The following is a 26344-nucleotide window of genomic DNA, read 5'->3' on the forward strand; positions in this document are numbered from 1 at the left end:
CAATCTAGCAAAATACAGTCAGGTCTTGTCATCTGAGGTGCTTATGTCCCATAAGGTCACTGTGAATTTGGGATTACGGCCACTGAGTTGCCGCCCCTGGGGAAAGACGGGGTTAGCTTCCTGCCAGCCTCTGGTCCCATTCTCATCAACCCATCAATATATCCCCTTGGTTTATGTGTGTTTCTGTTTAAAGACACCTTGTTTGGGACTTCCCTGGTGGCGCAGTGGTTAAGAATCCGCCTGCCAATGCAGGGGACACGGGTTCGAGCCCTGGTCCGGGAAGATCCCATATGCCGTGGAGCAACAGAGCCCGTGTGCTACAACTACTGAGCCCACGCGCCTAGAGCCCGTGCTCCGCAACAGGAGAAGCCACCACAGTGAGAAGCCCGCACACCGCAATGAGAGTAGCCCCTACTCGCCGCAAACAGAGAAATCCCACGCACAGCAACGGAGACCCAACTCAGCCATAAATAATAAATAAATAAATAAATTTATTTTAGAAATAATAAAAACAATAAAGACACCTTATTTAATATAAATCCTTGATTCGCTCACACTGAGCTCAAGGCCAACAGCGCTATAACTCATGCCTGAGGGCGGGCCATCTCACACGCGCGATTTCTCCAGAGCACATCGCAGCCTTCCTGTGCTTACGAACACTGGGCGGCCCTTCAGCCCTACACGGGAGGCGCCGTCTTTAAGATCAAAACCACCAACAAAAAGCACAAAAGTGCAAAACAACAGGGCACTAAAGAGGATGCTTGTTTATAGCTCTCGCGCTGAACAGAGAGGCAGAGGGTCGCCGCGTTCGACCTCAGCTGGGAGCACGCGCATCGGGAGACTCAAATAGACTCACGGCTCTACACACGTCTGCACGTGACCAGGAAAGCGCCGTGAGTATTGACTCGGGGGTTATCAATGTTAGCAAATCGGCGGATTCACAAATATGGAATCCACGAATAACAAGGATTGACCTGATGACAATAATGGTGGTGGCTGTGATGATGATGATGATGATGATGGTGGCTGCTGGTTTTAAGTACTCTGCACGGATTAGCCTGTTCACCATCTTTGAATCCCTATGAAGCAGGTGCTTTTCGCAGCCCCATTCCACAGATGAGGAAGGCGAGGCTCAGAACGGTGAGCCATATGCCCTAGATCCCTCCAGTGGTCAGTGGTCAGGCTGGGGTCTGAGCCAAGGTAGGCTGACTGCAGAGTCCCCACCCTTAACCACTATCCCACAGACGGTCCTCTCATCATACTGGTTTTTTTTTTTTTTTTGCGGTACACGGGCCTCTTACTGTTGTGGCCTCTCCCGTTGCGGAGCACAGGCTCCGGATGCGCAGGCTCAACGGCCATGGCTCACGGGCCCAGCCGCTCCGTGGCACGTGGGATCCTCCCGGACCGGGGCACGAACCCGCGTCCCTTGCATCGGCAGGCGGACTCTCAACCACTGCGCCACCAGGGAAGCCCCATATTGTTTCTCTTTTAAATGTGAAGCCAGCATGGCCACAGCGTCAAGATAAGACGAAGCTGGGTGACAGCCTTTGTTAGCATTTTGTGAATGCCTGGGATAGCTCAGATCCAAAAAAGCGATAAAGCGAGAGCAGATGGAAGAGAGAGGAGGAACGAGAGCTGCTTCTCCTTTTTATGGAGAGCCCCAGGCCCCAGAAAGATCTAGAAAGCATCTGTCACAAGACCCTGGAACACGGGATCCTGGCCCATCTCGATTCCAGGTGCGCTGCCCTGGACCAGGCGGCTTTGTGAGAGCCGCCAGCTGCATGTGGGTTCTCCCCTCCTCCCTGCCCCACGCTTTGGGTGTGGCCCAAGTTCTGTAAACGTCGGACCAGAAGTAGAGCCAGGAGGTGGGTGTCTCCTGAACAGGGCTCTCCAAACGGGATCTGCGGGTGAATGTCCAGTGGGAGGCTCCAGCCTGTGAGAATCTGTTATCCATGTGTTTTCATTCAGACGGTCACAGCGGACCAATGGATGAGGGGGACTTTCCGGGGAGAGGGCAAGGCTCTGCATGGTGATGGGGAGTCCGTTACATGGGGGTTTAAAAATTCACAGCTCAGATTTGTGTATGTCAACACATGTCAATTCAACGCCTGTTAATTTTACCTTTAATAAACTGTACAAAATAAATAATCAGCATAGAGTTGTAGTAGGGGAGGAGAGCTAACAGACATGGCAAATGTTGGTAACTGTGAGAGCTGGATGATGGCTACCTGGGGGCTTCAGTACACCATTCTAGTTAATTCACGTCTTCTTGAAAGTTTCCATAATAAAAAGAAAACCATTTGTCGATGATCAGCAGGTCCGGGGTTCCTCTGAGATGGGTCCCCCGTTCAGGTGCCAGGGTTGGCATCTATGTCGCTATCAGGTTGATGCCAAGAGGCCCAGCATGGGGTGACAGTCTGGGGTTGGAGTCAGAAGTTCAAATCCCCACTTCCCCACACATGGGCTGAAGTCGGGCAAGTGACCTCACCGCTCTAGGCTTCAGTGTCCTCATCTGTAAAATGGGCACAACCATAGTCCTTATTTTCGCGTGCGGCAGTGGAGAGGCTCTTAGGCCTTTAATCCTCAGGTGCAGTAGAGTATTTCGTAAGCGACAGATCCTGTTACACAGTCATTTTAGCTGCCATGTGAATCTTACCTAGCGTGGCAACTCCCAAAGCTTTCTGGCCACAGCCCAGTCAGGTTGGACAAAAGTCCCCAGGCCCCAGCTTTTCCACCTGGTGCCTTTTGCCACATTTGAAGGGTTTACACCCAAGGCAATAGAAATACAAGCAAAAATAAACAAATGGGACCTAATCAAACTTATACGCTTTTGCACAGTAAAGGAAACCATAAACAAAAGGAAAGGACAACCTATAGCCCGGGAGAAGATACTTGCAAATGATATGACTGACAAGGGCTTAATTTCCAAAATATACAAACAGCTCGTACAACTCAATAACAACAAAACAAACAACCCAATCAAAAAGTGGGCAGAGCACCTAAATAGTCGTATCTCCGAAGAAGACATACAAATGGCCAACAGGCACATGAAAAGATGCTCAACATTGCTAATTATCAGAGAAATGCAAATCAAAACTACAGTGAGGTATCACCTCACACCAGTCAGAATGGCCATCGTTAAAAAGTCTACAAATAATAAATGCTGGAGACGGTGTAGAGAAAATGGAACCTTCCTGCACTGTTGGTGGGAATGGAAATTGGTGCAGCCACTATGGAGAACAGTATGGAGGCTCCTGAAAAAACTAAAAATGGAGTTACCACATGGAAGGGTTTACATATCATTTGATTATGCACGTGGTCCGACTTAAACTGCCAGGTACCAGGTCTCCTTGGGTCCTTCCAAACCCCTGTTGTTACCCTATTTGTTAGGTGAGATAAACGAGGCTAAATAGAGTGTTGAATGGGAGACCATGGGCCACACACAACCAGTGATACGTGCCCCCTGCCCACTCGTGCACAGGGCTACCCGGGATCCTGCAGCTCTCAACCTGGCAGACAGAGGGCGCCTTGAAAGACACAAGTGAACCCACTAAGAGTGGAAAGACAGAATTTGAATGCTGTCTGGATACCTGATGATACTAAGAAATTGTGATTAAGATTCCAGGTATAACAATGGCATCGTGTTTTTGTTTTTCTGCTTTTTTTCCTTTAGAGTCCTTACCTTTTAGAAATACATCCTAAAATACGTAGGGGTGAAATGATAAAATGTCTGTGATTTACTGCAAAATAATCCAGTTCTGGGAGTTCAGGGGCATACTGACCCGCGCTGTCCAATACGGAAGCCACTAGCCATGTGTGACTACGCGCATTTAAGTTCAAGCTAATGAAATGAAATTAGGGCAGATGACTTGAGTAGTTATTTGTCCAAAGAAGATATACAAATGGCCATAAGCACAGGAAAAGATGATCAACACCACCAATCATTAGGGAAATGCAATCAAAACCACAGATGCTGCCTCACCCCCATTAGAATGGCTACTATCAAAAAACCAAAAATTAACAAGTCTTGCCGAGGACCTGGAGAAACTGGAACCCTGGTGCTCTGTTATTGGGAACGTAAAATGTTGCAGCTGCTGTGAAAAACACTTTGGCGGTTCCTCAAAAAATTAAAAATAGAATTAGCATATGACCCAGCAAGTCCACTTCTGGATATATACACAAAAGAATTGAAAGCAGGGTCTTGAAGACATATGTATACACCCACGTTCACAGCAACACTATTCACGAGAGCCAAAAGGTAGAAACAACCCAAGTGTCCATCAACAGATGAATGGGGAAGCCAAACGTGGTGTCTATTTACAATGGAGTATCATTCAGGGAGGAAATTCTGATACAGGCAACGGCATGGATGACCTTAAGCTAGGTGAAGTGAGTCAGTGACAAAAAGACAAAGATACCATCTGATTCCACTTATGACGGAGAGACAGGAAGTAGAATGGCAGTTGCCAGGGACTGGGGGCAGGGGAGGAGAAACCGGGAGTTATTGTTTAGTGGGTGCAGACTTTCAGTTCTGCAAGATGCTACAAGTTCTGGAGAAGGATGGGGGTGAAGGTTGCACAACTACGCAAACGCACTTCATGTCGCTGAATCGCACACTTCGAAATGGCTGAGATGGTAAGTTTTGTTATGTATATTTTACTGCAATAAACAAATGGGAAAAGAAGGGAACAGTGAGGAATATGAAAGTTGTAAATAAAAAAGATTTACCTTAAAAGTGTAAAGGAAATTAAACATTTAGTTTGCGGTCACGGTGGCGGCATTTCGTGGGCTTGACAGCCACACGGGGCTGGTTGCTACCACACAGGACACCGCAGATCTAGAACATTCCCATGGTGGCAGAAAGCTCTCTTGGACAGCGCTGGTCTGTCAGAGTGGCGGAAAACTGAAAATTGGCAAAGAGTTGGTTGATGGGGTCCATGTTTTACTATTCTACTTTGTGCACATTTGTGGTTTTCCAAAATGAAAATGTTTTACTTTGAAAATACTTGAACATCAAAAAATCATACGTCTCTCTGAGTTTTTATTGTCTGTCTCCCTCACCAAAATGTCAACCCCCCCAAGGACAGGGATTTTTGTCTGTTTTGTTCCCTGTGGGACACCCAGAGCCTGCACAGAGCATGGCACATGGTAGGGTGTCACTAAATATTTGTGGGGTGAACAAATGAATTTGCACAGGGGGTTAAACAAACCCAATCATTCGTTCGAAGAGCAGCCTGGTGAGAAAGGCATTTACTGATCTCCCGCTCTGTGGCCAGCATGGGGGAGAGCTGAGGATACCGTCATGAACAAAAGCAGACCCAGTCCTTGACTTTGGGGAAGATCATGACTAGTGGTTCTCAACCAGGGGTGACATTAGACGTCCCTCTCCTTCCTCGACACACACATACTCAAAAAGCTTTTGAAAAAGTGACCAGGGGAGGCGGGGGACACACAATGAGCATGCAAAGCTGCAAGCCCAAATTACGCACAGGGGAGTGGACGTCTTGCGTTCCTTCAGAGCAGAAGCTTTAAAAGCCATCGCATGGTTCTGCCCAAGTCCTGGCATGACATGGATACGTGGACAGAGCCACAGCCAATGCACGAAGCTCGGACACGTGAGCGAGAGAGGAGCCTTTGCTGTTGTCAGCCACTGAGATCCAGGGCTCACTCATTACTGCAAATCACTCAGCCGAAGCTGACTGATACATCTCGGAAGAGCCCACCCTGCCCCAGGGCTTCCTTGGTATCAGGCCCTGGGCTAACCCCACAGCTATTGATTCCTCCCAGTCCCCGGGGAGGCAGGAGGAACGTTTTCCACAGCGCAGGAAACTGAGGCTCCCAGGGGTCAGGACACTTGCCCCAAACCACACTGTGAGGCCAGAATTTGAACTCAGACCCTGTGATTCTGAAGAACCTCATTCTCCACCACTGGGCTATAAAAAGCAGGAAAAGCTGGGCTTGCGAAACCACAACCAGCTCAAGAGAACAGCCATGATGCAACAATGACAAAGTGTCCTTCCAGAAAATCGTGTGAATTCCTCCGGCACTTGGAATGCCATTGGAGTTTTGCGTTGTCATCAGGAGTTGTGCAGAAGCCAGGCTGCTGAGCAGGATACAGAATTAAAAGTCCCCGCGAAGCTCCAGAAACAGGCTAATTTTAATTTAGATTTAATTTAATGCTAGTAACCCTCGGGTTATTTGCAAGTCATAAAAATGAAAGTCGACGGAACTCTACCATTTGCTGATGGGAAGTGATAGGTGGAGAAGAGGATGTGGCAAAGTCTAGCTGTTGCTTTTCCAAACACCGTTTCCCCACCCCTCCTCGCCCTGCTCACAGAAGCCTGGTGCTGCTCAGGGTAACCCCTGCCAATTCCAAGATGTAAACAAACGCTGTTCTGAGTCAGTCAGTCTCTTTCAAACTATGGGTCATGCCTTTGAGGGTTGTGAAATCAAATTAGCAGGTTGCGACAAGGAATTTTTTTTTTTAAGTTAAAGAGTATAGGGTCAAATGGAATGGGATAGAATAGAAAATACTAAAAAGCATCACACAGGGTAAGCAAAAGGACCAGTTTGTGATACTGGTTTCAATTATGTGTGTCTCTGTGTGTACATATTTCCTACTGTGGGTTGTGGCCCAAATAGCTTTAAAATAATTGGACGAGGCCGGGGCACTGCTATCCCCTTTATCAGTCATTCACTTTCCCAAGCTTCCTAGCAGCTAGGCTAGCCATAGTTTTGCAAATAAGTAAAAGCCAAAGTGTACAGAGCTGGGTTCTGCTCAATGAATCTTCTGGGGAAGACAGAATTTGGGGAAGTTTTTCTTCCAGAATATAAAGACAGAGCTTCTCTAGGGAGAAAGTCTTTTGCTTCTTGCTTCCAGCTTTGAATACAGTTGAGAAGACTGGAGCTGTGGCAGCTATTTTGCAATCATGAGGCAATAAATCTGAGGCTGATAAGCCTACCTGTGGAGGATAACTGATGAGAGGAGAGAAAAAGCCTAGGTTCTTAACAACTCCTCATGGGTTGCCTGCCTCCAGACTTCTTAATCCTTACAGTTTAAGCCACTGTTAGGTTTTCCGTTATTTGCAGTCAAACACAACCTGACACAAACGAGTTGGCATTTCTAGACATCTTTGCAGCCCATCACAAGGACTCTCAAAGCCTTCCGTGGGTCAAGGACTGTACTCTGTGAATCCGCTGATTGAGAAGAGAGGCCCAGCAAAATGAGAGAGGGCTGATGGTAAGGGGATCTGAAAAAAAGTCCACTGGGGCCAAAAACTCTTCTTCTCCCTAGTCCCATGTTTAGAGCTCCTCCTATTTATTATCCAACCCTTGAACTTGGGCTGGCCTTTTGACTTGCCTTGGCCAACAGAATGTGGTGGAAGTGATGGTGTGCGTTTCTGAGCCTACTCTTTGCCCAGCTGCCATGTGACAAAGTCCAGGCTAGCCTTTTGGAGGACAAGAGACACATGCCCATCACCTCTATCATCCCAGCTCACAGCCAGCCAAGCCCTAGAAGCAGAGCCGCCTAGCTGACCTACAGCTGTACACACCCAGGTAAGACAGAAGTAGCCAGAGGTACCCAAGGCCAAATTCCAACCATTAGAATCACCGTTTTGTTTTAATCCACTGTGGCGCATTGTGTTTTCCAAAGATGGCTGAAATAATGTCTCCAACCTCCCATGATCTACCAAAGTGCGATCTTGCCAGTCCTCTTGAATTGAGGAAACTTTGTGCCTCCTTCAACCAGGACAGTGCAACAGGAGTGCCACTATGTGACTTCTGAAGCTAGGTCATAAGAGTCAATTCAGTTTCTGCCATGTCCACCAGGACATTTACCCTGGAAGCCCTAAGCCACCTTAATAGAATTCTGACCGCTCTGAGGCCACCACGCTATGGGGAAGCCTAAGCTAGACACATGGACAGACCATGAGTAGATGCTTTGGTTGATGGTCTTATCTTCAAGTCATCCCAGCCCAGGTGCCATTCATGGCATATGAACAAGCCCTCAGCCCCCAGCCTGCGAGTCTTCCCAGCCAAGACCGCAGACATCATGGAGCAGAGACCCACTATGTCAAATTCCATGTCAAATTCTTGGCCCATAAAACCTGTGAGCATAATACAATTGTTCCATTAAGCTGCTACATTTTGGGGTAATTTGTTAAACAGCAACAGTAACCAGAACAGCCTCTAAAGTTGGGGGTTATTTGTTATGTGGCAGCAGCTAGCTGATACAGTCCTCTCTAGAGACTAAGTACCAACTTTGACCTCACACCTCTGACTCACCCAACTCTTTCTTTTTTTTTTTAAATTAATTCATTTATTTTTGGCTGCATTGGGTCTTCATTGCTGCATGCAGGCTTTCTCTAGTTGCAGCGACGGGGCTATTCTTCGTTGTGGTGCACGTGCTTCTCATTGAGGTGGCTTCTCTTGTTACGGGGCACGGGCTCTAGGTGCACGGGCTTCAGTAGTTGTGGCACGCGGGCTCAGTAGTTGTGGCTCACGGGCTGTAGAGCGCAGGCTCATTAGTTGTGGTGCACGGGTTTAGCTGCTCCGCAGCATGTGGGATCTTCCCGGACCAGGGATTGAACCCATGTTCCCTGCATCGGCAGGTGGATTCTTAACCACTGTGCCACCAGGGAAGTCCCTCACTCAAGTCTTACCCATTCCACCTCCCAAATCTCTCCACTTTATCTCCTCCTCTCCATGACCACTATTCCTGCCCAGATCCAGGCCTCACCATCTCTCTTTTCATCTATCCATCCAGCCAGACTTTTGGGGAGAGAGAAAGAAAGAGCTATTTGGAGAGCAATTAAAATCGACACCACCTTTATGTTCAGTGACCTTTAGAGTTCTAAAATCCCTGAATTAGTTTAACAACATAAAAGCGTGCCCTGTAAAACTTGGATTGCTCATAAAGCAACTGGTGTCTAGCTCCTAAAAGCCTTGTTTACACAGGTAGTCACACACTAGAAATGTTTGGTATGTTCTCTCTCTTCCCTTTTTGCCATTCACCGCTCTCCTAAATGCAGCTGTAAAGTCACAGACTTGCCGAGAAAATCAGGGATCTGAAAAGGTTGTTGAATTTTTTCTTAATACGAGTGTATGAAAAACAGGGGGAGATTCTGAGGAGTGAAACAGGTAACGGGGTGGGGTGAAGGGAACAAGAGCAGGGATTACACTGACCGGACACAGAGCTGCCCAGGGCATCAAGCGAAAGAGAACACTTCAAGTTCAGGAAAAAATGGAGTTAAGAGAAGTGAAGGGGAAAGAAAAGTCCCTACAACATTCCACACATGCTTTAGGCCACTTGTTCCTAAACGTGGGCAGGCAGAATCACCTGGAAGGCTTTTAAAATAAAGAATGAAAAGAATGGATTTCAGAATCAGCAGGTTGGGGGCAGGGGCGGTGGGGGGGGGTGCTGAAAATTTGCATTTCTCACAAGTTCCCAGGTGCTGATGCTGCTGGTCCAAGGACCACTGCTCTAGAAGCTTCCGTCTCTTTAGTTTTCCTTCTGGGGCTCTTGCTCTTGTACAGAACACAAGCTACCAGTTCCTAGCCAGTGTCCAGGCCCCTGACAATGTGGCCTCACAGGCTCCTCTCCGAGGCTCAGGAGGGTCCAACATCCAGTCTCAGTCTGATATCCTTTTAAACAGTACTTGGATTTGGTTCCATTCAGCAATGTACCCTCCTAAGAGGATGACTCACGGTGAGTATAGGCCTTTTGCCCCTTTGCCAGAAACTTCCTTTCTCAGCCTCCTTTGCAGCCAAGTGTGGACACGGGAAGATTTTTACATTTGGATAAAAAAGCCAGAGCCTTACATTGGGAAGAATTATTTGCCCCTACTCTTTCCTGCTTGAGAGAATGATGTGAAGCATGGTGACAATGGCCAGTGCTACAGCAGCCGTTTTGCACTCCTGAGGGGGAAGGCCCAGTGGATCAGAGACAGACCCAGCGTCCTGGCAACACTGAGTTGCCAAATATCCCTGGCATGGCCTTCAACTAGATGTTTTGTTCCAGAAGAGAACTAAAAGCCTGAATTAACTAAGGTTAAACATATACCTACTCTACAACCCAGAAATTCCACTCCAAGGTATTGACTTAACGGATGTGAAAAGTATGTCTACAGAAACATTTGTACAGAAATTTTCATGGCAGCATTATTCACAAAAGCCCCAAATCGGAAACAGCACAGTGTCCATCGACTGGTAGATGGAGAAACAAACTATGTTATATCCACGCACTTGAACACAGCTTAATAATGAAAGGGAATAAACTACTGATACAGGTGAGGTCATGGATGAATCTCAAATCCACCATGCTGAGGAAAGGAAGCCAGACACAGAAGACCATTCACTGTGAGATCCCCTTGAAGTAAAGTTCTAGCGAAACTGATGGGGAAAAAAATCGGAGGTGTGATTGCCTTAAGGGGGCAGCAGGAGGGGGAGAGGGCTAAGTACTGACTAGGAAGGTCCACGAGGAAATCGTCTGTGATGGTGGAAATGGTCTGTAACCAGATCTGGGTGATGGTTACATAGGTAATATTCGCCAAAATTCATCAAGCAGCGCACTTAAGGTCTGTGCCTTTTATTACACTTAATTTGTATCCCGGTGAGGCACAGCTTAAAAAAACAAAAAAACCCCCTACACAACCAACTCTTGTGATTCATGGCAGTTATGTTCTACGAAGTTGCCACAAACACTGAATTAGAGAATAAGGAACTATTGCTCCTGGGGGAAATACAGCTTCTCATGAGCCTCTGGTCCCAACATTTTCATCAACCGATCAATACATAACCTTGTTTTTAACGTGTGTTTCTGTTTAAAGACACCTGATTTAATATATACGGCGGATTCATTCGCAGCGAACCCATAACCGACGGCGCCGTAACTCACACCTGAACGAAGCTCATCTGAGACACATCACAGCCTTCTGGAGCTTAGGAACACTAGCCAACACTTCAGCACAATGTTTGGGGGGCATTTTAAACAGTGAAATCAGCAACCAAAAGCCCCAAAATGTGAAAAACGCGGCACTAAACAGACCAAGAAAAAGCCACTTGGCTACAGTGTACGAGCTGAAACAAGAAGACAGAGGATCGCCCTGGTCCATCTCAGCTGGGAACAGGCACGCAGGACGACTCAAATTTTTCACCTGCTCTGCATATGTCTGTAGATGACTGGGAAAGCACCCGGTGTGCTGAGCTGGGGTTACAAAGAAATTTTAGCAGGTAGATGAATTCACAAATATGGCACGTGGGAACGAGAATCAACTGCACAGGGAAATACTGGTCAAGATTATAGCACATTTATTTATTTACCCTTTACCCGGAGGTTTCACTCATGGGCCTGATCCTACAGGTACAACCTGACATATCCAAAATTATACATTCAGGAGGTTTTTAGGGCAAGGTGTGTGTCTACCAGCGAGATATTGGAAGTAATCCACTGGCCATCAGTGGAAAACAGGTTCACTAAACTGGGTCCATCTAAATGGGAATACTATGCAGCTGTAAAAAAAGAATGAAGGATGCAAATGGCCAACAAGCCCATGGAGAGATGCTCAACACCATTAGCCACCAGGGAAATGCAAATCGAAACCACAAGTGGAGACTGCTTCACCCACTAGGATGGCTACAACCAAAAAGACAGACAATAATGAGTGCTGGTGAGGATGTGTAGAAAGCAGAACCCTCAGGCACCGCTGGTGGGAGTGGAGAATGGCGGGGCCTCAGTGCAAAATAGTCTGCGAAACTCCCCAAACAGTTAAATACCGTTACCACGTGACCCAGCAATTCCACTCCTACATAGATACCCAAGAGAAATGAATACATGCATTCACACAAAAACTTGTACCCAAATGTCCATAGCGGCATTCTTCACAATAGCCAAAAGGCTGAAATAACTCAGATGTCCACCAATGGAGGCACGGATCCACAAAACGTGGTCTCTCGGTATGGTGGGATATTACTCGGACATCAAAAGGAACGAGGCACTGATACACCACAGTACAACACGGATGATCCTTGAAAGCATCATGCTGGGTGGAAGAAGCCAGACACAAAGGACCATATATTGTATGATCCCATTTTATGAACTGTCCAGAATAGACAAATCCACAGAGACAGAAAGATTAGTGGTTGCCAGAGGCTGTGGAGAGGGAGGAATTTGAAGTGGCTGTTCTTGGGCACAAAATTTTTTTTGGGGGGGGGGTGATAAAAATGTTCTGAAACTAGATAGTGGTGATGGTTACACATTATATAATCTTGAATATATAACCTGTGAATATACTAGAAAGTGCTGAATTGTATACTTTAGATGGGTGAATTTCATGGTATGTGAATTATATGTTAATAAAGACGTTATTTTTATTTTTTTGCAGTACGCGGGCCTCTCACTGTTGTGGCCTCTCCCGTTGCGGAGCACAGGCTCCGGACGCGCAGGCTCAGCGGCCATGGCTCACGGGCCCAGCCGCTCTGCGGCATGTGGGATCCTCCTGGACCGGGGCACGAACCCGTGTCCCCTGCATCGGCAGGCGGGCTCTCAACCACTGCGCCACCAGGGAAGCCCCAAAGACGTTATTTTTAAAAAAGGAACAAGGATGTTCTCCATATACTGACAGAGAAAGTTCTCCACGACTATTGTTCTGTGCGGAAAGTAAAATGCAGAACAGTGTGTATAAAACGTCACCATCCGCTTAAAGACAGTGGGGAGGAGATACAAGAATACATATTCTAGTAAATCAACTATACATCCACTTAAAAAAAAAAAAGACTATATATCCTAAATGCCTTTCTAGGTCTAAAGAACTTCCAGAAGGATCTCTACAGCACTAAACTCACTTATGAACTAGGAGGGGGACCCAGCAGATGGGACAAAGATGGGACGGAGACACTCCACTGCAAATTTTTCAAAAATAGTTTTTGGTTTTTCAGCCAATGTCCTAACCATTCCAAAAAGCAAAAGTTTTTTTTAATTTGGTTTTTTTTTTTTTTTTTTTTTTGGCCATGCCCCGAGGCTTGCGGGATCTTTGTTCCCTGACCAGGGATTGAACACGGGCCACAGCAGTGAAGGCTCCAAGTCCTAACCACTGGACCACCAGGGAATTCCCCAAAAAGTACATTTTAAAAAATGTGTTAAAAAAAAATAAGAGGACAGTTTCGCCATCACTCATCAGCGTAAACTGTTACTTGCAGCTGAATGCACACAAACTGAAAAGCTATTCAGTGGTAAAAGGAAGCACTGGGATTTGAACCCAGACTTCGGGACACCAAATCCTTGGACTGCCTTCCAGGACACCCCACTGCCTCATTTCCAGCGTCCAGGAAAATGCTGCGAAACTGGGCATCTGCTGGCACGACCTCCCTTCCCTCTACCCTTCCCCGGTGGAAATTCTTTTCTTCCTGAACTTGTCAGGAACTTCCCTAATCATGGCCCGATTTCTCTCACATGATGCTTGAGGCAGAACCACTGGGGAGTCCTGAGAAGTGGGAGCCTGAGGTCTACCCCACGAGGGCCAGGGAGTTGGGTGGACAGGTCCTGAGCCAGCCATGGGTTTGTGGTCCTGGTTTCAAGATGCCACACTTCATCCTGTTTCTTAACAAATGCCCCCCACCCTCCTCCAGGGCTTACTTACAAGCAGCATCGTCCGTCTAACCCTATCTGTGCTCACCCCTGGAGGGCTGCAGCGGAGTCGCTAACCGGCCTCTGGCTTCCTCTCGGGTCCCTTCTAAACTCAGCTCCCCACTCGGGCCAAAGAGATCCATTTGATTTGAGGTCACGTCCTTCCCAGGACTCTCCACTGCCCCACTCACTGCTGGGGAGACAGCGGCAAGGACGACAGACATCCCTACTCTCCTGGTGACGTTCTAGGACAGGAGTCAGACCACGAACAAAGACATGGTGCCGAGAGGAGGAGAGCAAGGAGGCGGGAGAAAGATGCTGTGGGGAGGGGGCGGGGAGGGCTGCGGGTGCATTTTTAGCGAAAGTGGTTGGGGCGGCCTCACAGAAAAAGGGGAGTCTGAGCTGATGTGCAGGAGGTAAGGGAAGGAGCGATTCAGACACCCAGGGAAGGGTGGTCCAGGAAGAAGGAACAGCAGATGCAAAGGTCCTGTGGCAGAAACACGCTGGGGATGCTTGAGCGACAGCAAGGAGGTGAAGCGGGGTTGAGGAGACGATGAGGGTCAGCCACAGAGGGCCTGGTGGGCCGTGGTGAGGACTCGGGCTTTTATTCTGGGTGAGTCCGGGGACGTGACCTGACTTGGGTTTTCACAGGATCCCTCCGGCTGCTGAGTGGAGAACAAATTGCAGGAGGTGAGGATGGGAGCAGGGAGCCCAGAGAGGAGGCAATGGTGGCAGGGGAAGAGGCGAAAAGTGGTTGGAGTCTGGATTTGATGGCAAAGCAACAGGGTCCGCACACGGACTGACCAGGAGGTGTAGGGGAAAGAGCAGAGTCAAGGGCCCGCTGGAATCTGAGCCGGACAGCAGGGCAGAGCAGCTAAAAGTGGGCGGCCAGGCAGGATGTGAAGTGCACACGCGCCCTTACGCCAGCTCTCTTGGTTGATCAAGCAACTGCCCCAGCTAAGGCCATTTCTCGCTAAGGTATTCTGATGGTCCCAAAGCTACTAATTATCTTATTAGGAGAGGGGTTGGCCTCCCGCCCAGGACCATGCAGGGAGGGCTGCTGCTCAGAGCCTCAGAGACAGAGAAAAATAGCTGAGATATGCAAGGCCTTCAAATCTTCCTCACCCAGCAGCTCTTTGTGTGTCTTGTTTCAGAACCTGGCCTTTCCCCAAAGTCTAAACTGAGATTGGCGGTTTACATCTGACTTTGAATCCTTAAACCATCTGGGGGTATACGGTGTAAGGTAGGGATCCCATTTCACCTCTTTCCAAATGAATGACTAGTTTTTGGTCCCCAGCTTGGTTTATCAAGTCTCTCCCTTCCCCATCAATGTGGCCACTGGCCACTCTGGCCTCAGACCAGATGTCCATACTCATCCTGGGCTCTCTGTTTGTTTCCATTAGTAAAATGTCAATTTCTAGTTATTCCCTAATCTCGGAGATAAAACATATTCAGCTGGACAGGTAATCAATAGATGGATTGATGCTGGGCAGAAGGTGATGGACAGTCCAGGCAGCAAGGTGCCTCAGAAGGGTACAAGGTCCCCAAAGCAGAGACCATGATGTCCCTTTGCTTGACAATACATTCTCAAGTAACTTGACTTATAGATCACATTATCAACTTTTAATGAAACTATCCTCACAAAAAGAGACAGAGGGCATAAGAAAGGACTCACAAAGAAACCAAAAGATTAAAAATCATAAGCTACAGACACAAAAGGTCACATATCGTATGATTCCATTTCTAAGAAATGTCCAGAAAAGGTAAATCCACAGAGACAGAAAGCAAATTAGGGGTTGCCAGGGGCTGGGGGAGGAGAAACGAAGAGAAACTGCTTAATGGGTACAGGGTTTCCTTTTGGGCAACGAAATTATCCTCGATAGGTGGGTTGGCAGGAAACTAGATAGAGGTGATGGTTGCATAACGTTATTAGCGTACTAAAAGCCACTGAACCGTGCACTTTAAAATGGTTAACTTTTTAAAATTGAAGTATAGTTGATTTACAATGTTGTGTTAGTTTCAGGTGTACAGCAAAGTGATTCAGATATACATATATATATATATATAATTTTTCAGTTGCTTTTTCCCTTATAGGTTATTACAAAATATTGAGTATAGTTCCCTGTGCTACACAGTAGGTCCTTGTTGTTTATCTCTTTTATATATAGTAGTGTGTATCTGTTAATCCCAAACTCCTAATTTATCCCTTCCCCCTCAAAATGGTTAATTTTTATGCTATGTGAATGTTATCTCAAAAAAAGAAAACACAGTCAATGTAAGCAGAAAATAAAGACGATGGTCCCATTCCTATTGTAAGCTGTTCCTATTGTAAGCTCTTTTTAAGCCATATTAAAAAGTAAAATCAGGGACTTCCCTGGTGGCACAGTGGTTAAGAATCTGCCTGCCAATGCAGGGGACTCGGGTTTGAGCCCTGGTCTGGGAAGATCCCACATGCCACGGAGCAACTAAGCCTGTGTGCCACAACTACTGAGCCTGCGATCTAGAGCCTGCGAGCCGCAACTACTGAGCCCACGTGCCACAACTACTGAAGCCCGTGTGCCTAGAGCCCGTGCTCCGGAGCAAGAGAAGCCACTGCAATGAGAAGCCCGCGCACCGCAAGGAAGAGTAGCCCCCGCTCGCCGCAACTAGAGAAAGCCCGCGCAGCAAAGAAGACCCAATGCAGCCAAAAATAAATTAAAAAAAAAAGTAAAATCAGTGATGTTTCCAGCAGAACTGGCAAAAAGTTGACTGAAACTTTAATTATCAAGAACATCATTCAAAATAGAGACTTTAGGTTTTATCATTAGCAATGACTATTGATAAATATGCTCTTTAAAATGTTTGATTTTTAAAAATCTTCCTCACCTGTTTTTAATGTACATTTTTATGTATTTTTTTATAATGTGCCAAAATGGAGTCATGTACGTATACAGTTTATAAAAAACAGGTGACGGTTAAGGCCTGGACTTTGGAACCAGACCTCTGGGCTCAAATGCCGCTTAACTGACGTGTGACCTCAGGCGAGTCACTTCAGCCTCCCTTTCCCTACGGTTTCTTTCTCTATAAAATGGGATTAAAAGTAGCGCCCACCTCAGAGGGTTGTGAGGATTAAAACGAATGGATGCAAGTAAATAGATATGCGTCAGGCACACGCTTACCATTTTCACTGCCAGGAGTGTAGAATCAGAAGTATTGTGGCCTCCGCCAGGCGATCAAGGTCAGTGTCAGCCATCATAAGTCAAGTGGATAGTATGATGTGATAAGATGGGAAGGGCACTTTATCTCTGTGGTCTTCCCGCCAAACCCCTAACCCCTTGTCTAATCACGAGAAAGACATCAGACAAATCCCGAGAGAGGCACATTCTCCAAAATCCCTGGCCAGTAGTCCCCCAAAATGTCGAGGCCATCAAAAGTAAGGAAAGTCTGAGAAACTGTCACAGCCAAGAGAGGTCTAAGGAGACATGACGACGCAACGTATAACGCGGTGTGCTAGGTGGAGTCCTGGAACAGAAAAAGGACATCAGGGGGAAACTAAGGAAATCTGAATCAATTCTGGAGTTGGGTTCATAGTGATGTTGGTTTTTGGCTGTGACAAACATCAACCAGGTTCTGTCCCCTCTGTCCCCCTGATTCTGCCCTGGTTCTCCTACAATCTCATCCCCACATGGTGACCAAAGGGATCATGTTAGAATGCAAGTCTGCTCACGTCCCTCCTCTGCTCGGAGCTCTCCCATGGCTCCTGCCTCACTCAGAATCAAAGTCCAAGTTCTTACTGTGATCACCTGCCCCCATCCCACCTCTGTCCTCACCTCTCACCCTCTCTCCCTCCTTCACTCCCCTCCACCCACACCAGCCTGCACCATATTCCTCCGACGCCCCAGGCACACACCTGCCTCAGGACCTTTGCACCAGATCAGTGAGGCTCAACCTGATTCTGCTGGCAGTCACGATCCCCACCCCCTCACCCAGCACTTCCACCTCCCTCTCCTGCTTTGCTTTACTTCAAAGCTCTGATTACTATCTCACGCGTGACTCTGATTTATCTTATCTATTGCCTGACTCTGCGAGGAGGAGCGGGTGAGCCCAGGTTTCGGTCTGTTGTGTTCCCTCTGTGTAAACATGGACTGAATGACAGAGGGGCACCATTCTCAGTGGTCACAGCTGATTCTGAACAGAGTAGGTGTGTGACCAGGTTTGGGGGAGGGCGTGGTGGGCAGGGGGGACACATCACAGGCTGACCAGGGACCCACAGGGCAGGGCTCACAATGGGGGACCGGCCACTGGGATGAGAGCAAGGCCCAGGGGCCCAGAGGGAACCTGTCAGGGGCAGATGGGAGAGGAGGTGAAAGGTCACAGGTGGGGGAGGGGTGAAATCGGGCCTCACCACAGAAAGCTGCTCAGAGAAGGGAGAACTGAGCAGAGGTGCTGATGGGGCCGATGCCATAGAGAACGTCTCAGAGACAGTCAGACACGGAGAGAGAGAGGAGGTGGGCGCATCTTCCCAGGACAGTGGGGGGATGCTCCACAGGACTTACCACCCGCCCCACCCTGCACACCAACCCAGGAGGCAAATTAATCCAATCAGTCTACACCAGTGGCTCCTGCCCCAAGTGCCAGGAGCCACCCCAATATGGAAGACAATAAAAACTCCAAGCAAGTGTGCAGAATGTGTACAGACACCACCCTGATGAACCCTGTCAAGCTGGTTAGGAACCCTCCACAGGGGCAGGACCCCCAGACAACGCCCGCATCCCCACTGACATTGTGGACGGCTCGTTCACAGGCGCTGTGGAAGACAACATCTCTCAAGTCCACAGAGCAAGAGTTACATAACCAACACCAGCAGCAGGGACTGCCATGATGGCTTTCAACCCTCACTCAGACAGGAGGGTTCTAGAACATGCGATGGGGGGCACACCTCCGTCAAGAAGGGAGGGGAGCCTACAGATAATTTCTACCTGGCATCACACAGAGCCTGGGGCTACTCTAATTCCACCCTTATGAATAATGGGGCAGATGTAGAACATTCTAGAATGTTCACAGCACCCTTGAACTGGAAACAACCCAGATGCCCATCAGTGGAAGAATGCATGAATACGCTGCGGTCTATCACATAATGGAATACTACACGGCAATGAAAAAGGAACAAACTACTGGTATATACAACATGGAATCATCTCACAAACATCATGTTGAGTGAAAGAAAACACCACTGTATGGTTTCATGTGTAAAGTACACACCCACTTTTAACTATGGAGTTAGAATCAGGACGGTGGTTCCCTGGGGGTTGGAGGGGTGGGGGGCATATGGAGGGGCCAGAAAGGGTTGGGGCATCTTTTGGGAGGGGGTCATGTTCTGGGGGTTTTTTGTGTGTTTTGTTTTTAAATCTGGGAGCCAGTTACATGGGTGTGTCCAATGTGCAAAAAATTCATCCAACTGGACATTTATGATGTGTGCTCTTTTCTCCATGTTGTAATTCAACAGAAAGTTCCCCCAAAGGGGGAGAAGACAGAAGAATACAAAAGAATAACTGTCTCCGTCATCTACTACTGGTAGAATGTAACATGGTGTGATCACGTGGGAAACAGTCTGGCAGCTCCTCGAAGGATTAAACAGAGTGACGCTATGACCCAGCAATTCCACTCCTGGCTACATTACCCAGGAAACATGAAAATACGTATGCACTGAAAAACATGCACACAAATGTTCACGGCAGCATTATTCATAATGGCCAAAAGGTAAAAGCAATCCAAACGCCCGTTAACTGATGGATGGAGAAACAAAATGTGGTCCATCCATACAATGGAATATTACTCAGCCACGAAAAGGAAGGAAGCACTGACACATGCTACAGCAGGGATGAACAGAGAAACCATCATGCCAAGTGAAAGAAGCCAGGCACAAAAGACCACATATTATATGACTCTGTTTATATGAAATGTCCAGAATAGACAAATCCACAGAGACAGAAAGTAGATCAGTGGCCGCCAGGCCTGGGATGGATGGGAGTGGCGGGGGAGGGTGATGGCTCAGGGGCACAGTGTTTATTTGGGGGTGATGAAAATGTTTTAAATTGAAATGGTGATGGTTACCCATCCCTGCGAATGGGTATGATATGTGAATTGAAGCTCAATAAAGCTGTTTAAAAAAAAAGTGTGAGAGTGTTAGTTGATCATTGCTAGGTGGAAGACACGTTTTCTACTCTTCTGTATGAACACTCTATTTCAAAATTAAAAAGAAAAGAAAACTACCAAACATGTACTAACCACACCCAGGCACTTGATTATTCCCATTTTACAGAACGAAAATTGAGGCAACACCCCCCTGAGCATGCCCCAGGTCACAAAGTAGGTCTGCCTGGAAGCCAGGCTTTTGGTTGTTAAGTGGCTGGGTCCTACCGATACCCTGCTTGTTCTAGGGGGCAGAAGCATGAGAGGCTGGTTTTGGAGTGTGGCTGGGACTGACCTTCTAGCCCTCTTCCCTGCACATTTGCTTCTCCTACTGCTTTGCTGAAATCATTCCTTCATTCAATTCAAAAATCAATAAATAGTTCCCGAACCCACATCATGCCTGAATTTCTTCAGCAGCCTCCGCAACAGTCCCCCCACCCCACTCCCAGTTTAGGGATCTCCCCACCCCCACTCCCAGTCTAGGGATCTGGTTTGACCCTGAGTCACCTCCTGTCCCTCTTCTGCCCTGAATCCGAGCAGAGTTCTTGTCTCACTCGGAGTCAAAGCAAAGTCCTCACGGAGGCCCACCAGGCCACATAGGAACTGGCCCTGTTCCCACTGCCCTCATTCCCTGCCCTCCCTCCCTCCTTTTTCCACTCAGCTCCAGCGACATGGGCCTCCTCAACCTTCTTCTCCCTTGCCTGTCTGTCCAGGGCCACCTGGCAGGGGACTGTTGCCAGTTTCTTTTAGGGGGGAATGAAAATGTTCAAAAATTGATTGTGTTGATGGTTGTACAACTCTGTGAATATAGGAAGAGCCACTGGTGAATTGGAGGGTGTGCGAATTACATCCCATAAAGCCATTTAAAGAGAAGCACCAGAGGAGGCATCAGGTGGGAACAGGGATGCCAGGGCGCTTGCGGAAGAGACAGGGTGGTCTTGAGAGGTATCTGGATTGGGATGTAAGCTGGTGGGGGGAATCACCACAGTGGCACATCAGCTGGGGCCTCAGTTAGCTACCCGCCACTTGGAAAGCCAGCAGGATCTCTGAAAAGACCCCAATGTGGTGACTTTGTCAACCTTACAGAACACACCTACTGCAAATAACAAGAATGGACTCACATGTTGCGAGAAAATGTTCACAACACATATATCAGACCAGGACATATATTCAGAATATATAAAGAAATACTACAACACAATAAGAAGACCAACAACCCAACTTAAAAACGAGCGAAAGGAGACCTACAAATGGCGCCTAAGCCAGTGAGATATTCGACATCTTTAGTCATGAGGGAAATTTCAATTAAGACCATAATGAGACACCACTACATACCCATTTGAAAATTTATAAGACTGATAACAGCAAGTGGTGGTGAGGATGTGGAGCAACTGGAACTCTTATGCACGGATGGGGTAATGTTAAATGTTCCGGCCACTTTGTCAAATGGCTTGACAGTTTCTAATAAATTTAAACATATCCTCATCCAACCCAGCCATTCCATGCCTAGGTATTTACCCAAGAGAAAGGATGGCATATGTCACACGATGATTAGTACCCGAATGTTCACAGCAGCTTCGTGTGTAATGGCCGAACACTGGCAGCAGCCCAAAGGTGCACCCACAGCCGAAGGGATAAACAGATCGCAATGTATTATATCTGCACAATGGAATTACTGCACAGCAACAAGAGGAAACGAACCACTAAGATGCGCAACATAGATGAACCTCAGAATCACTGCGCTGGGTGGCAGGAGCCAGACACCGAAGAATACAGGCTGTGTGATTCTGCTTTCATCAAATGCTAGCAAATGTTCTGTGCCTTGACCGGGAAGGCGGTTACACAATAGTACTGATTTGTCAAAATGCATCCAATAAGTACCCTTAAAATGGATGTATCACTTGGGGGGAGGGATAAATTAGGAATTTGGGATTAACAGATACACACTACTATATATAAAATAGATACACAAGAAGGACCTATCGTATAGCACAGGGAACCACACTCAATATCTTGTAATAATCTATAATGGAAAAGAATCTGACAAAGAATATATATATGGGGCTTCCCTGGTGGCGCAGTGGTTAAGAATCCGCCTGCCAATGCAGGGGACACAGGTCGAGCCCCGGTCTGGGAAGATCCCACATGCCACGAAGCAACTAAGCCTGTGTGGCACAACTTCTGAGCCTGTGGTCTAGAGCCCGCAAGGTACAACTACTGAAGCCAGTGAGCCACAACTACTGAAGCCCATGCACCTAGAGCCCGTGCTCCGCAACAAGAGAAGTCACCACAATGAGAAGCCCGCACGCAGCAACGAAGACCCAATGCAGCCAAAAATAAATAAATCAAAGAATATATGTATAATTGAATCACTTTGCTGTACACCTGAAACATGGTAAATCAACTACACTTCAATTAAAAAAATTAAATTAAAAACATTTTTAAACGGATGTATCACATTAAATATAAATTATACCTTAATGAAGTTCATTACAAAACAAAAACAAAAACAAACTCTAACTCCAGACTGCCTGGTTCAAACTGTGACTCCACAAGTTACCAGCTGTGAATTGGGGCAAGTATCTTCACTTCCCTGCCTCAGGACCTTTGCACTTGCTGTTCTCTGTCAGGAACACCCTTCCTGCAGATAGCTACGGGGCTTCCACCTCACCTTCTTCAGGTCTTTGCTCAAATGTCACATTTTCAGCGAGGGCAGGTTAAAATGACCACTCGCACCACCAGCCCTCTCCACCCACTTTCCCTTTTTCTCCACTGCATTCAGTACCTTCTGATGAGTCCTATCATGGGTCTCCCCCACCAGCCAGTCAGTCCCCAGACAGCGGGGATTTTTGTCTTGTTCATGCTATATCCCCCCTCCTAGAATAGTGCCTGGCACATAATAGGCACTTAGTAAATAACTGCTGAATAAGTGAGCTAAGGGATACATGTTACTCCCATTTGGGGATGTGAATTGCAAAATGCTCAATAAGTATCTAGTAAAGAAAAGAAGGAGAAAGCACAAGGGAAGATGGAAAGAAATGGGCTTCACCACTAACCTCAAGGATCTGAAGCTCAGAGAGGCGAAGGCACTGGCCCCAAGTCACACAGCAAGTAAGGGGTGGAGCTTGGGTCCCCACTGGGCAGGCCGACACCACCAACCACCTACACTGCACACTGCGTGCTGCCCCAGAGAAGGGCATGAGCCCACACCACCATGAAGCCCAGATTTCATCCCCTGAATGACAGGCAGCAAGAAGGATTGGAGGTCTCTGTACACAAAGACTACTCAGTCAAGACACAGAAAGCAGGGGCAGAGAAAACAGGCAGGGAAGAGGGAAGGAGAGTGTTTGGGGGAAAATTAAAGACAAGGCAGTGAAAAACAGTGGTCCCATCCGCCAAGTGGAAATAGAGATGAGAATTTAGATGCACACCCCCACCCCATTTAAAGATGTTCAACATCATTAGCCATTAGAGAAATGCAAGTCAAAACCATAATGGGGGGCTTCCCTGGTGGCGCGGTGGTTAAGAATCTGCCTGCCAATGCAGGGGACACGGGTTCGAGCCCTGGTCCGGGAAGATCCCACATGCCGCGGAGCTACTGAGCCTGTGCGCCACAACTACTGAGTTTGCGCTCTAGAGCCCACGTGCCACAACTACTGAAGCCCACGCGCCTAGAGCCCGTGCTCTGCAACAATAGAAGCCACGGCAATGAGAAGCCTGCGCACCGCGACGAAGAGTAGCCCCCGCTCGCTGCAACTAGAGAAAGCCCATGCGCAGCGACAAAGACCCAATGCAGCCAAAAATAAATAAAAAATTTTTAAAAAAACAAAACATAATGGGATACCGCCCCACACCCAGTAGGATGGTTATGTTAGAAGAGAGAAATTGGAATCCTCATGCATTACTGGTGGGAAAGCAAACTGGTGCAGCCGCTGGGGGAAAAAGTCCGGCAGTCCCTTGATAACTGAACACGGAGTTATCATTTAACCCAGGAATTCCACTCCTAGGTATAGACCCAAGAGAATTAACATACAACCACAAAAAGACTTGTGCACAAATGCCCATACCAGCATGTTCACAAGAGACAAGAAAGTGGCAACAACCCAAATGTCTATCAGTGGATAAATAAAACCTGGTATATTCATATAATAGAACATTAATCAGCCAGAAAGAAGAATGAAGCGCTGATCCATGCTACGACACGGACGAACCTGGAAAACATTATACTCAGTGACAGATGCCAAGTACAAAAGACCACACACACACTGTATGATTCCACTCCTGTGAAATGTCCAGACAGGCAAATCTATAGAAACAGAAAGTAGAGTAATGGTGATCACGGGCTTGTAATGGGGAAGGAGGGCTGGGGGAAATGAGGAGGCTTCTCATGGAAATGGGATTTCTTTTGAGGCTGATGAAAATATTCCAGAATCAGAAAACGGTGATGGTTGTACAACCTTGTAAATATACTAAAACCCACTGAACTGTGTACTTTCAGACAGTAAATTTTATGGTATGTGAATCACATCTCCATAAAAAAAGTCATTAAAAAAAGCACATCCCGGGGCTTCCCTGGTGGCGCGGTGGTTGAGCGTCTGCCTGCCGATGCAGGGGACACGGCTTCGTGCCCCGGTCCGGGAAGATCCCACATGCCGCGGAGCGGCTGGGCCCGTGAGCCATGGCCGCTGAGCCTGCGCGTCCGGAGCCTGTGCTCTGCAGCGGGAGAGGCCACAGCAGTGAGAGGCCCGCGTACCGCCAAAAAAAAAAAGCACATCCCTTGATGATACCAAATGACCATAATTTTTACTAGGTTTGACAATGTCATTGCGGCTATGTAAGAAAATGCCTAGTTTTGCTTTTTAAATACACACGAGTTTGTAGAATTAAAATGACAGGAGATCTGGGATTTGCTTTAAAATATTGATACTTCAACAGCAACAAAAAAGATATCGATACAAGCAAGTGTGGCCAGATCTCGATCTATGGAGCCTGGGGATAAGTAAGGAGGGTTCATTATGCAGTTCTCTCTAATTTTGTATACAGTTGGAAATTTTCATTAATAAATATTTCTTTTCTTCTGCACACCCTTTGTCCCAGCAATTCCACCTCTGGGCTTTTAATTTACACGGGACTCACATTACTCACATTCATGCAAATCAACAGGTGTACACACGGTACCTCACTGTGGTCTTGTCTGTGATAGCCTAGAACTAACCTAAGTTTCCAGCAGATGGGGACTGGTTCAGCAAGTTAGGGCCCTCCAATGGAATAAATACCATGCAGCTGAGAAAGACACAGAACTTGACAAGTTAGAACCTCCAGGATATATCATTAAAAGCTAAAGGCAAAGGGCAGAACAGTGTTAGAATAACTTGTCATTAGTGCCTTAAAAAATGGGGGGGTGGGGCATGAAGAGAGAGGGAGGGAAGGAAGGAGGGAGAAGGAGAAGAGAGAGAGGGAGAGATGCTTACACATGCACAAAATGTCTGTTTGAAAAGAGGGCCCCAAACTATAACCATTTACCTCTGGGAAGAGGATGTGGGTACAGATAGCTGGGAGCTGGGAGAGGGAGGGAGACTTTTCACTAGAAATCTCTGATATTATTCGAGTTTTCTACTTGGGTGCGTTGTTCCTATTTAAAAAAAAGAAACAAAAATTGTTTTAAGCCCCAAAGAAAAGCTGTTTCCTACATGTGGCCCTGTCCCCACACATCTCCCCTGGGGCTGGGTTAGAAGGATCTGGTTGTCCCCTCTGTTCCCTCCCAGGGGTGGGAGGCCAGGCAGGGCTGAGGCTTCCCTGCTGGGAGAGCAGAACCGCCCTGTGGGACTGCCCAGGGCTCCCTGGAAATGATTTCCAGACTCCTAAGCCCTCGGCTGAGGCTGGGGGAGGGGGAGATACAACACAGGAAGAACAGGAAGATGGGGAAGAGAAAGGAAAAGAGGAAGGGCGGGGAGGGAGAGAGGGAAGGGGAAGCCTGTGTACCTGTCAGCACACAAAGGAAGCACAGGCCTAGGCAGGGGGTGGCTGGAGATGCCATCTCCCACCTCAGCTGAAGAAACAGCCACCAAGTAGCTTTATTCACAGTTGACAAAAAGTGGAAACAACCCAAATGTCCACCAATTGACAGGTGGATAAACCAGATGCGGTACATTTGTACAACAGAATATTATTCAGCCATAAAAAGGAAGGAAGCACTGATCCAGGCTACAACGTGGATGAACCTTGGAAACAATACGTGAAATGAAAGCAGCCGGACAGAAAAGACCACATCTTAAACGATTCCATTTGTACGAATGTTCAGGAAAGGTAAATCCCCAAAGATAAAGTAAATGAATGGTTGCCAGGGATTGGGGGGAAATATACAGGGTTTCCTTTTGGGTGATGAAATTGTTCTAGAACTAGACTGTGAGGATGGTCGCACAACTCTGTAAATGTACTAAAACCCACTGACTTGTACACTTAAAGGGGAGAAATTCATGGTATGCAAATATCTCAATGTTTAAAAAGAAAAAAAAAAAAAGGAATGAAGCACTGATCCATGCTCCAACG

At 47.3% G+C, this 26344-nt stretch overlaps 1 protein-coding gene across 8 annotated transcripts in view; it reads right to left on the bottom strand.

The window, feature by feature from the left end:
• Positions 1-26344, bottom strand: part of BICRA (BRD4 interacting chromatin remodeling complex associated protein) — a 76031-nt gene that overhangs the window by 24636 nt on the left and 25051 nt on the right. The window contains exon 2 of one of the 8 annotated variants that reach the window (XM_067720036.1): positions 4729-4903. The exons of the other annotated variants lie outside the window; for them this stretch is intronic. The gene's annotated coding sequence lies outside the window, so the exon portion shown is untranslated. The remainder of the gene's footprint in view (positions 1-4728; positions 4904-26344) is intronic. 8 annotated transcript variants of the gene reach the window in all.

Source organism: Pseudorca crassidens, chromosome 20 (genome assembly GCF_039906515.1).
Source record: "Pseudorca crassidens isolate mPseCra1 chromosome 20, mPseCra1.hap1, whole genome shotgun sequence".
Lineage (NCBI taxonomy): Eukaryota > Metazoa > Chordata > Mammalia > Artiodactyla > Delphinidae > Pseudorca > Pseudorca crassidens.